General features: G+C 49.5%; 1 long non-coding RNA gene across 1 annotated transcript; it reads right to left on the minus strand.

Moving 5' to 3' along the window:
• Positions 1–2,439: 2,439 nt before the first annotated feature.
• LOC130833589 (uncharacterized) lies at positions 2,440–11,857 on the minus strand. The gene is made up of 5 exons (XR_009048498.1): positions 11,773–11,857; positions 6,035–6,137; positions 5,063–5,174; positions 3,423–3,528; positions 2,440–3,159 (listed from the first exon to the last, which is right to left on the minus strand). It is a non-coding gene; the product is annotated as an uncharacterized LOC130833589 (long non-coding RNA).
• Between the last annotated feature and the right edge of the window lie 247 nt (positions 11,858–12,104).

Below are 12,104 nucleotides of genomic sequence, written 5' to 3' on the forward strand. Positions count from 1 at the left end.
ACTATTGAGCCTGTATGCTGCAACTACTGAAGCCCGTGCGTGTGCCTAGATCCTGTGCTCTGCAACAAGAGAAGTCAAAAATGTTGCAGAAAAAATCTGATCCCACGAGAAACCAAGCACAACACTCAGAGAGTTGGAGAACTCAGGTTTATTGAGCCGGTGGACCCAGACGAGCTAACGCTCCAAAATTCTGGGGCCTCGTTTCAGGGGAGTCTTCTCTTTATATAGGTTAAAACGTACAGCTATAATTGATACAAACTGATTGGCTACAAATTACTATAGGTCACGGGCAGTTACAGAGCTTGGGAGTTGCCAGGGGTTACACACATAGTAGGGGGTCCTAACAGGAACTTGTAGGAGCCGGACATTCCATTCCTATCAGGACTAAGGTCACAATTTGCATTCTCACATTGGTTGCAGGTTGAAGTTAATGGTCACTTAACAAGTCTATGTGCAAAGGGTCTCAAACAAAGGCTTGGGATGGGTGCCTGAGAGCAAGACAGTCTTCCCTTATCTGATCACTCTTAGTAATTCATTTTACTGCTTAACTGAGGGTGTCGAGCAGGCCTTTGCAAGATAGAGGAGAGGACGTTTCAATTTCCTCATCATCACCACAATGAAGGGCCTGCACACCACAATGAAGCACAGCCCCCACTTGCCTCAACTAGAGAAAGCCCGTATGCAACAATGAAGACCCAATGCAACCAATAAATAAATAAATAAATAAATAAATGTATTAAAAAAAAAGTCCTCAGCTTGCATCTGTAGGGAACAGTCTGCCCTCCCCAGCACCCCAGGCCTGCATGTGGCATGTGGTGTGTGCCCTCTGGCTGGCCTGTCTTCCCCTCTTCGCTTGTAGAAATTTTGTGGCTCCTTAAACATTGCTTTCCTGTTTCTCACCAAAGGATGAGGAGATTGCCCCTACTTTTGAAATCCTAAAACCCTTTCATATTTTTTTCAAAATGAAGTTTCTTTTGGTGTTGTTTATTTTTATTGCAAAAGCAAAACCTCCCCAATTACCGAAACATCAGAAGATACCAATAAACAAAAAGAATGTAACTCAAAATAACACTCACCAGAAACAGCTGGTGTTACCACTTCGAAGTTCATATTTTGTCCTGTTTATCGTTATTGTTAGATTTGTCTCATTGATCCATTCATTTGATAACACGTTTAGGTATCCTTTTACGAGGGTATATCCTTAGGGCAGGAAGGGGATGAGCGTGTTACAGGAGGTCAAGGAGAGAGGCTTGAAGGCGGGGGGTGGGGGTGGGCGGGTGGGCGTGGGGCTCAAAGGAGGGGCCTCTGACCCAAACTGGGATGCGTGCTGCAGAACCCCAGGAAAAGTGGTTGCATCCATGGGAGAATCGGGCAAAAGCTGGGGCCGGGGCTGTCTAGCGTCTGGGCTGGAGCTCACAGTGTGTGTGTGGGGGGATCATGTGGGGAGCTGAAGGCGGGGATGTCGCTACGGGTGCCTCATGGTCCTGGACTCTGCACTCGGGGGTGAGGGGTCACTGAGGTGTTCACGAGCAGGGAAACTGTGGTTTAGGTAGTTGGGGGGCGGGGGGTGGGGAGCAGGCAGGAGGCTCCTTGAGGACAAGGACCATGGTATCTCTGGGCCTTGGCTCAGAGCTTTGGGGGCTTAGACTGAAAGGTGAGGTGTATCAGGGCACCTGCAATCGGGGAGGGGGACAGCAGGAGAGGAAGGTGAGCTGGGGACCCGTGGAGGTACACTGGGAGGCTGTGGAGTAGTTCAGGTAGAGACCAAGGAGTGAACTAAGGTGGGGCAACGGGGGTGGCGGCTGGAGAGAGGGGGGCAAACGGGGAAAGGGGACAAGTGTGCAAAGGGGCGGTGAGGGCGAGAACAGAGTCAGGGCAGTGGGAGCCGCTGAGGATTTCATTCATTTCTTCTTCCAGCATTTCTGGAGAGCCTGCTCCATGTCCTGTACATACTGGATGCTGAGACGACACACTCTCCATCTCACCTGGAAGAGTCTCAGTGCAGGCCGGACCCGTACAAGCCCCGGAGTCTTTGCTCAGGGCCTTCCCAGGACAGGCCTCTCCCATATCCTCTGCTTTAGCTCCTCTCTGAAGGACTTAGATAACAGTATTTGATGCACATTTCCTGAGTTGTTTGCAGATGTGAAAATCCCCCACCAGATGGAAGATGTTAACTACTTGATGACCATGAGCACATAGCCCCAGGCCTCCTGGAGCCCAGGGACTGATACTGTTAACCCTGTGACACCACTGCTGCCTCACCATCAGCCAATCAGAGAATCATACATGAGCTGATCGCATACCCTGCGACCCCCCTCCCTCACCAGGCTTTTTTTTTTTTTTTAAATTTTATTTATTTATGTATTATTTTTTGGGGGGTACACCAAGTTCAATCATCTGTTTTTTTATTTTTTTTTATTTTTTTATTTTTTTGGGGGTACACCAGGTTCAATCATCTGTTTTTATACACATATCCCCGTATTCCCTCCCTCTCTCGACTCCCCCTCCACCCTCCTTTGAGTCCCCCTCACCAGACTTTTAAAAATGTTTTGCAGAAACCCTTCGGGGAGCTTGGGGTTTTTGGGGTGTGAGCCACCTTGTCTCCCTGCATGGCCCTGCAATAAACCTTTCTCTGCTGCAAACTCCCTTTCGGTGTGTTTGGCCTCACAGTGCCTCAGGCACATGAACTTGTGCTAATGGGGGAAGACGTGGCCTAGAACGCTCAGGGGCCGGGGTGTGTCCCCCGGTCTGCCTGAGCGGGGAGAGGCTTCCAGCGCAGGGGATGCGGCAGCTGCCTTTGGAAGGCGGGCCAGCAGACGAGGCTGCAGAGGGAATTCCAGGCAGAGGGCACCGTGTGCAAAGGCACGGGCATGAAACCACAGGCAGCCGCAGGGGAAACCGCCACAGTGGGTGAGACAGGGAGAGAAGGAGGACGGGGAAGGAGCAGCAGAGCAAACAGAGTTCCCTAAATGTTGCCAGGAGTGGCACGCAGAGGGTTTTGGTACTGCTTCCCCACTCCGCACCCCGGTCACTGCCCCTGGCCCACTGTGGCCGAGGATGGTTGGGGACCAGCAGCGCGTGGGGCACTCAGACCGGAAATCAGACAAGGTCTCACGGTGCAGTTCTCAGCCAGGGTCCACCTGTCTTCGGAGGACAGGTCTGAGGAGAGAAACGATTTTATCTTTTTTATATTCTCCTCTCGCCGCCCCACCCTCCGCCTTCATTCACACGCCCAGATGGGAGGAGTTGAGTAAACATTTAAGCTCATAATAGAAACTCCTTCTCAGGGTAATTGGGAGCACCGAGGTCGTCCGCCTGCCCCAGGAGTGCCCAGGGAATGGTGGCTACGGCCACTGTGACTGTTATTATTTACCCTCAAGAAGCAGTGGTGGGGGGCTATGGGGAGACATCAAATTACATACAGTCAAGGGGGTCCTTCGAATGCGGGTCAGGAGATCTGAGTTCTGTTCTTGCTCCCACCCTTCCGTTCCTGTTGGAGAAGCCACCTCCTCTGTCTGGGCCTGTGTGCTCACCTGTACCATGACATGTGGAGTTAGGAGATGTCAGGTCCCCTGCGTTCTGTGGTGCCCTGAGCCTCCGCCCCAAAGTGTGTTTGTTACAGGCGTGTAGTCCTACAGGCAACCAGGAAAGGGAGTGACGGAAAAAATATGGTTTGCTTTAACTGCAAGGGGAAAATCTGGGTAAGCCCCTGAGTCAGACATCACATGAAGGCGGTGAGGCCTTCCAGGCTCTGAGGCGATGGAGTGGGAAAATTTTTCTTCCGTTCCCTCAGGACATCCTGCTTCTGGAAAACCCCCTGCTTAGGCTGAGGGGCCACGTTGGCTCTTGTGTGCCCCCTGGTGGTAAGATTTGAACCCAGAGCTGGGGAGCTGAGGACGGGCCACACCCGTCTGCCTGGGACCCTGTTCTTGCTTCCTGCTGTGGGAGGAGGCAGGAGGGTCCACTCTCTTGGGCCACTGTGGCCCCCCAGCTGCCACACCAATGGCCATTTCTCCTTGCCATGACCCTGCCGGCCAGCCCTTCTTTCTAGACACCTCTTCTTTGCTGTGCCTGGTGTTGCACCATCTTGGTTCACTCCCTTCCCTTCTAGAAACGTCTTTGCTGCTCCTCTCTCTAAGCTCAAATGCCACCACTCCACGAAGGCGTGAATGCTCCGGTCTTTTCCTTCATGGATTTCCTTCATGTTTGGATCTCTGCTGTGTGACTCATGAGCCTTCATTGTGATCTCTTGTGTGTACACGTTTTGGAGGCGAGCTCCTCTAAATACACTTACATTTGTTAATTTCTGTGTTCTCCAAGCATCCAGGCCCTTGCTGGGCCAAGAAGCCCTCTGCAAACACGTGGAAAAACTTCCAGGGGGTGGGTGTCTCTCGGGCATGGCTCCTCCTTCCTCTGCTCCCCTCTTTCTCTGGACATGCATCCTCCCTTATTCTTCCCAACATGTCTCTTTTGAGCTGACCTCTCCCTAAAGTCATCATGATATCTGAGGGCCTGTTGGACATTTCCACTTTAATGTCCCCCCACACATGCCCACCTCCCAACACTCCAAATCTGTGAAGATACCACCTTCCACGGCAAAAAGGATTTTGCACATGTGATTATGTTAGGGTCTTGGGATGGGGAGGCTATCATGGCGTGCACACATGGGCCCAGTGTAATCCCAGGAGTCCTTAGAAGAAGAAGCAGGAGGGTCAGAGCCAGAGAAGGAGATGTGGAGGTGGAGGCAGAGGTGGGAGGGATGAAGGCAGCTCCAGAAGCTGGAAACAGCAAGGGAGTGGATTCTCCCTTAGAGCTGCTGGAGGAAGCAAATGTCGCCCTGCAGACTCATTTTAGGCTTCTGACCTGCAGAACTGTAAAGTCATGTGTGCTATTTTCAGCCAGTGCATTTGTGGTAAATTGTCACAGAAGCAATGGGAAACTAATAGACATCTCAAAATAAACTTCAAGATCAGACTTCCTAATTGCCAAGGGCCTCCCTACACAAGAAGCCAGCTTCCTTTCTCCTTGCTGCCCGCCACCCCCATCAGCCCCGAACCCCCACCTCACCTGTGAGTCCTCTGCCTCCTCTGGTCCCACACCTGCTCACTGAATGTGGTTCCTGCTTCCTCTACTGCTCCTGTCACTGGTAGGAGGTGCCACCGAGGCTGTCTGATCTGAAAATGAAGAAGCAAGCCTAAGGCAGGAGAGAGTGATGTATTCTGTGTATTATTTTTTTCTCTGTTAAAATGACAGGATTTTATTGTTGATGTCTTTTTAAAATTTTTCATCTTTTTCAAGGAAGTTACTTTTATCTATTTTTTCTTTTTTTAAATTAAAGTATAGTTGATTTACAATGTTGTGTTAGTTTCAGGTATACAGCAAAATGATTCAGATATATATGTTTTTTTCAGATTATTTTCCCATATAGGTTATTACAAAATATTGAGTGTAGTTCCCTGTGCTATACATTAGGTCCTTGTTGGTTATCTATTTTATATGTAGTAGTGTGTATGTTAATCGCAAACTCCTAATTTATCCCTCACCACCCAAGAGGTAATGATTTAGAGTAAAGAGCGGACGTCAAGGCTTCTGAGTCGAGCCCCGTGTTTGTTGCTCAACTTTCCTGCCTCCTGTACCACCCAAGATCGGGCCATGTCTTTGAAGCTCTTCCTCAGTCCAAACAACTGTCCCATCCTCCCTCTCGCCTTCCCGTCATTCACGGGTCCAGTCTGCACACATCAGTGGACTGACTGCTTTGCCATGTCACTGGACTTGGACTGCCTCGGGCAGCCCTCCTCCCACCATAACTTCTTTTCAGTGCGTTGAACACATGCATAGTCAATGTGCAGACCACCCACAGAGTATGGAGTTTATGATGCTTTCACAGAGAGCTGGGTGAGGAGTGACAGCTCTCATGCCAGAGAATACCATTCTCAAAACCCCTTTGGAACTTTCTTCAAACTTCCATTCTGTGAGGCACAACTGCCAGGTCCCCTGCACCCCTGCCCAGCCCCTGCCAGGCCTTGGCCCTCACCCTCCGGTTCGTGGGGAGCAACGTAGCCCTCCCTCGGCGTTTCCAGTCTGCATCCTCTACTTCCCACTACTCCAGCTCAGCAAAACAAATCAGGATCTGTCCTCTTTAGAAGATGGAGGGAAAAAAAAAAAAAAAAAAGGTGAGGGAGCAGGGAAGAATTGTAAGTAACTAATATTTAATATCATCCTTTTGTTTTAACTCCTAAAGCTTTGCATCTCTCTTTCCCACTCATTTTCCTGCTTGAAAACCTCCCGGCTCCACTTGCTTCTACATTGTTTGCCAGAACACTTATCACCCTCTAAGAGAGGAAAGAATTTTCTTAGCCTGTGTACTGTTTATAATCTGCCTCCTCCCTCTGGAATGTAAACTCTTCTACAGCAGGGATCACGTCTTATTCTCAGATGTATCCCAAGGGTCTTGAACAGTGTCCAACACATAGCAGGTGCACAGTAAATATTTCCTGAAAGCAGGAAAGGCTCATATCCTAATGCTAAGCTCACCATAAAGGCCCTCTGCTCTTTTGTCATAACCTATATTTACAATTCTGGTCCCTCTCTTGGGACACTGCATGCAGGCCCGCAACCTGTGGCTGGGTTCCCACCTCCTCTTTCCTCTGCCCCATCCTCCTCTTTTCTCCCCCAAAAGTAGCCTACCCATCTTTGAGGCCAGCTCAGCCTCAGCCTTCCCTGCATCCTTGATCATCCGTTGCACTGGCCCTCCCTCTCAGCACTCCTGTAGCAATTTCTTTCTGAAACCCGTTAGACTCTGATCAGACGTTGTCCTGGATGGTAATTTTGTGTTTCATGCATCTTTTTTCAAAACTCTCCCCGAAGGGATGATCAGCTCCTGTAGTACCCACAGTAGGCATCCTGCAGACACTAGATGGAAAAATAAGTCCAAAGAACTAACACTTGGATGGGCACATTTAATCCTCAGACAGCCCTCTGAGGTTGATACTCTTAGCATGTCCATGCATGTCCATTTTATGAGTGCGGAAACAAAGACCAGCATGAATTCACTTGCTAGGACACAGCAGAGTCAGAATTTGAGCCCTGGTGGTCTGGATCCAGAGCCCAGGTGCTAAACTGCCTCTCCCTGGGGTAAGTGGCTGTGTTAACATTGGCATGCTCTCTCTCTTTCTTGTCCGTTGGTTGTGGAGATTGGTGAAGGGGCTGCAGGTGACGCCACAGGGGTTGTCCCATCTTGAAGGTACCCCCAGCAAGCTGACCCTCTGAGTCTTAGGGGCCAACGACAGGTAGAGAGTTTGCATCTTGGTCCTCCCCTTGCTGGTGCCTGTCCTTCTTTCACAGCTGCGGAGACGGGCGGATGACTGCTTTTCCTCCACCACGTGGAGTGGGGATGGCTGCGGACCTCTGTTTTGGGTGATGGTTCTAGATTCCCAAGGAGGATTAGAGGCTGGACACAGGCCCCTCCTATGAGCTGTGTGTGTGTGTGTGTGTGTGTGTAGCAGACCTGGGACCTTTGTGCTTGGGTTCAGGCACATATGGGTGGGTGAAATATAGTTAAGATGAACATGAAGGAAACTAGCTGTGGCTGACGGCCCCCTGGGGCCCGTGGGAAGGGTTCAGAGAGAGGGGACATCACCATGGAGTATTGCCTGCAGAGAGGTGGGGTCTGGACCCCCTGGTGGGGCACAGGAGGCCCCGGTAACCTGGCCTCTGCTGATGCCCATCAGCCGTTCCTTCTTCTGACATCTTATATGCTTTAGCTATTTTGTACTACTTTTCTTTTTGTCCTTTTTCCTTCTCTCTCTTTCTTACTAACTCTTTTATTTTGGAATAATTTTAGGTTTACAGAAAAGTTGCAAAGATAGTACAGCTTCCCCCTAATGTTAACATCTTAAAAAAACCATGGTTTATTTGTCAAAACTAAGTACAGTACTATTAACTAAACTGCAGATTTTAGTCTGATTTCACCTGTTTTTCCACTAATGTCCTCTTCCTGTCCCAGAGTCCAATCCAAGATCCCATGTTGATTTAGCACTTTGCGTTCCTTTTAATTCTCTGAAGGCTCTGGGCTCATTCCCACCTCTCTGCCTTTGACCCTGCGATTCTCTTCATCTACAGTAACTTTACTGTTCCTAGCAAACTCCTATTCATCCTGCAGCAACCCTCCTTTCAGGGCAGGGATAATGTAGGGATTGGTGGTAGGAGCGGGGCTTTGGGATCTGGCTGTCAGCAATATTAAGTGCGGAGAATTTCCACCACTCCTTCCGTACTCAGGATCTCATTTGACTCTCATTTGGTTTTTATGTAACCTTCTTCATGCAAATCCAAGCAAATGCTACAGGATATTATCACTCACTTCCGGCTCCCCCAGCCATGGTTACTCAAGGTGCTGCTTCTACAGGTGACCTTCACAGGACCCTGCAGGCAGCTGGAGGCAAAGCTGGAACAGAGCTCAGGTCTCTGACCTCCAGGAGTTTCAGCTGATCCTCTGTCCTTTGTGATTATCTGCCTGCAAGTTTTTCCACTGTCTGGTCTGGGGTGCTTTGGTGTAACACTTGGCCGTGTGGTGGGTTTCCTGTGGTTTCTCAGCAGGCTGTACATTTAGATAAGATTGCATCATTCTCAGCTTTGGGGACTTTCCTCAGGCTGCTGCAGCCTAGACAGTTGTTGGTGTCCTCACAACCCTTCCACCCAGCTCTGCCAAGCAGGCCAAGAACCCCCCTCAGAATGGCAGACTCCTGGGCTCCCTGACTTCACCCACCTCCCGGAGCTTTGGCAGGACCCCGCCACCCCCACTGTCCTCTCTGCCCCCGACCCCCTGCATGGGATGCTCTTCTTCACCTCTATCCTTTAATTCTCTGTGTAGCATTAGATTTATGTTTTCTCCTGGATTTAATTTCTATGTAGATCATTCATTTACATGATTGAGAAATAAAGATATAAAAGATTAGAGAAGGAAGAGTATATCTCCTGGAAATTGTTATAGATTGTGCGAGATTTAGAACTCACATCAACCCAGTGCAACATGAGGGCTTTGGGTCCTGATTCAAACAGACCAATTATTTAAAAAAAAAAAAGTTTGTAGGCAATTAGGGAAATTTATAATTATTTAAAAAATTTATTTATTTATTGGCTGTGTTGGGTCTCTGTTGCTGTTTGTGGGCTTTCTCTAGTGGCTGAGAGTGGGGTCTACGCTTGGTTGTGGTGTGTGGGCTTCTCATTGCAGTGGCTTCTCTTGTGGAGGAGCCCGGACTCTAGACTCAGTGGTAGTTGTGGTGCATGGGCTCGGTTGCTCCTCAGCATGTGGGATCTTCCCAGACCAGGGCTCGAACCTGTGTCCCCTGCATTGGCAGGTGGATTCTTAACTACTGAGCCCCCAGGGAAGTCCCATAGGGAAATTTAAATACGAACTAAGTATTAGATGCTAGTAAGAAACTATTGTTAATTTTATTAGGTGTGATGACGGCATTGTGGTATATTTCTGAAAAACCGCCATCTCTTAGAGATACATATGGAAGTTTTTAAAGCTAGAGTGATATGGTGTTTGGGATTTGCTATACGTTTTCAGTCCTTTCCCAAAAGGTGGGGAGATAAATGAAACTAGAAAGGCAAAACGCTGGTAACTGTTGAAGCTGGGTGATGGGTAGAAGGGATTCACTAGACAATTCTTTCTAGTTTTGTGTGTGTTTGAACACTCCCATAATAACACAAAATATCTCCATCCAGCCTTGTCCCCCATCAGTCTGGTTCTCCTCCAACAACCGATGCTGGTTTTATGCATCCTTTATGCAAATACTAATACATATAATTCCTCACTCCTTCCTCCCTCCCTTTTAAAGCACCCTGCTCCTGGTGCATTTGCTTTTTCTCCTCTTTATCCTATGTGGTAGGCAGAATAATGGCCTCCAAAATGTCCACACCCTAATCCCTGGAGCCTGTGAATGTGTTACTTTATGTGGCAAAAGGGATTCGCAGGTGGGGTTAAGGTTAAGGACTTTGAGATGGAGAGATGATTCTGTATTAGCCTGGTGAACCCAGTCTAGCCACGTGGATCTTTAAAATCAGAGTCTTCCCTGGCTATAGTCAGGGGGAGAGGTGACAAAAAAGTCAGAGAGACATGGCAATGCTGGCTTTGAAGCCAAAGGAAGGGGCCACATACTGAGGGATGAGGACTGCCTCCTGAAGCTGGAAAAGGCAAAGAAACGAATTCTCCCCTGGAGCCTCCAGAAGGGAAGGCAGCCCTGCTGAGACCTTGATTTTAGCTCACACTCTGAACTACACAAGTGTTATATAATAAACAGCTGTGTTTAGGTTTGTGGTAATTTGTTACAGCAGCAATAGGAAACAATTACATTCTGTCTTGGAGCTATGTCTATATCAGGGCAGAGATGGCAGAAGCACCAGCTCCTCACTTATACTCAGAGTCTAGAGTCTTGACAGATCTGGGCTTGAGTCCCAGCTCTGCCACGTTCGCTGTGCAATTTTGGGCGAGTTACATCCCCTCTCTGGGCCTGTCTCCTTGTCTGTAAAAAGGTGATAAGAGCACCTGTCTCACAGGGTCGCCCTGAGGGTTAAATCACACAATATATCCAAAACATTTAGCGCAGTGCTTGGCACATAGTAAATGCTCAAGAAAAGACAGCTGTGGGACTTCCTGGTGGCACAGTGGTTAAGATTCCATGCTCTCAATGCATGGGGCTGGGGTTCGATCCCTGGTCAGGGAGCTAGATCCCACATGCATGCTGCAACTCAGACTTTGGATGCCACAACTAAGGAGCCAGCCTGCTGCAACTAAACCGCGGGGCAACCAAATAAATAAGTAAATATTAAAACAAAAAACAAACCAACCAAACAAAAGACAGCTGTGAATGATACTATTAACATTATAATTATTAGTAGCAGGCACTTCCCCTGGGTTCTCCAGGTCCCATTGTCCTGTGTTTTGACTCCTTAGAGACCTGGGGGGTGGCATGTAAATGAGCCCCTGTTTCTGCAGCAAACACCCTCTCTTGCCTGGGTCTGGTGTGTTTGTTTCTCTCTGTGTGGGAGCCCTATTTCCCTAGTTCAAGGTCAGCAGCTGGAGGGCTCGGCTCTGCTGGGTGTTAGGGTGAGTAATTGACCCATTAGTAGGCAGCTTCCGAGATACTGTTCTCTTACTCTTCACAAACTCAAGGTTCCCTCCTTCCCACACCAAGGGCAGGTCAAGGGCAATGTTGACCCAGGAAGGGCAGGCTCCGTGCTGCTTCCACACAGCACAGCCCCTGAGAGGGATGGCAATCTCCTGGTCCCTCTCGTTATCCCCAGTAGCCAGCTTTTGCGTGAGCTCACAGCCTCCTGAGGGCGGCCACTTACTGTCAGGCAATTCTGGTTATTAGAAAGGTTTCCTCCCCACCTGTGATCCCTATCCCTGCTTTGCCCTCTGGGGCCACCTGGAAAGGGTGCGCTTCCTCTTCTGCCTTTTAGATACGTGACCAGTGGCAGAAGGAGCGTAGGCTTGGGGGGCAGAGCTGTGGGGTCCAGTCCCAGCTCTGCCAGACATCCTGGGTGGCCTTGGAATTCAGTCTTTTTTGAACACTGTTTTCTTTTTTTTTTTTTTTTCCTTTTTTTTTCCTTTTTGGCCGCACCTCGCTGCATGTGGGATCCTAGTTCTCTGACCAGGGATTGAACCCGCACCCCCTGCCGTGGAAGCGTGGAGTCTTAACCACTGGCCCACCAGGGAAGTCCAGAACCCTGTCATCATAATCTATAAAAAAGGAGTGACATACCTACCTTTCAGGATCATCGTGGGACCTTACGGAAAACACCCCTACCTAGAGAACACCGGATAAATGCTGTGTCCCTTCCCTCATTCCAGGCCACTCCTGGGCTCCTTAACTCCTCCTTGGGAGGAGCTCTGGAGGCGGCCCCACCCCTCTCTGCTACTCTGGGAGGGATGGGCCAGCCTGGGGTGGGGGCCCGGCCGGCCGTTACTGCGTGGAGTCTTTCTTCTGCTGCCGAACAGCTTTCACCTCAGCGCTTCCCTGCCTGACTTCAGCCTTCTCTGGGCTTCGGCTTCCCTGCTGGGAAGAGGAGAGAGGTCTTCTCTTTGGGGGACCCATCCT

Source organism: Hippopotamus amphibius, chromosome 12, assembly GCF_030028045.1.
Source record: "Hippopotamus amphibius kiboko isolate mHipAmp2 chromosome 12, mHipAmp2.hap2, whole genome shotgun sequence".
Lineage (NCBI taxonomy): Eukaryota > Metazoa > Chordata > Mammalia > Artiodactyla > Hippopotamidae > Hippopotamus > Hippopotamus amphibius.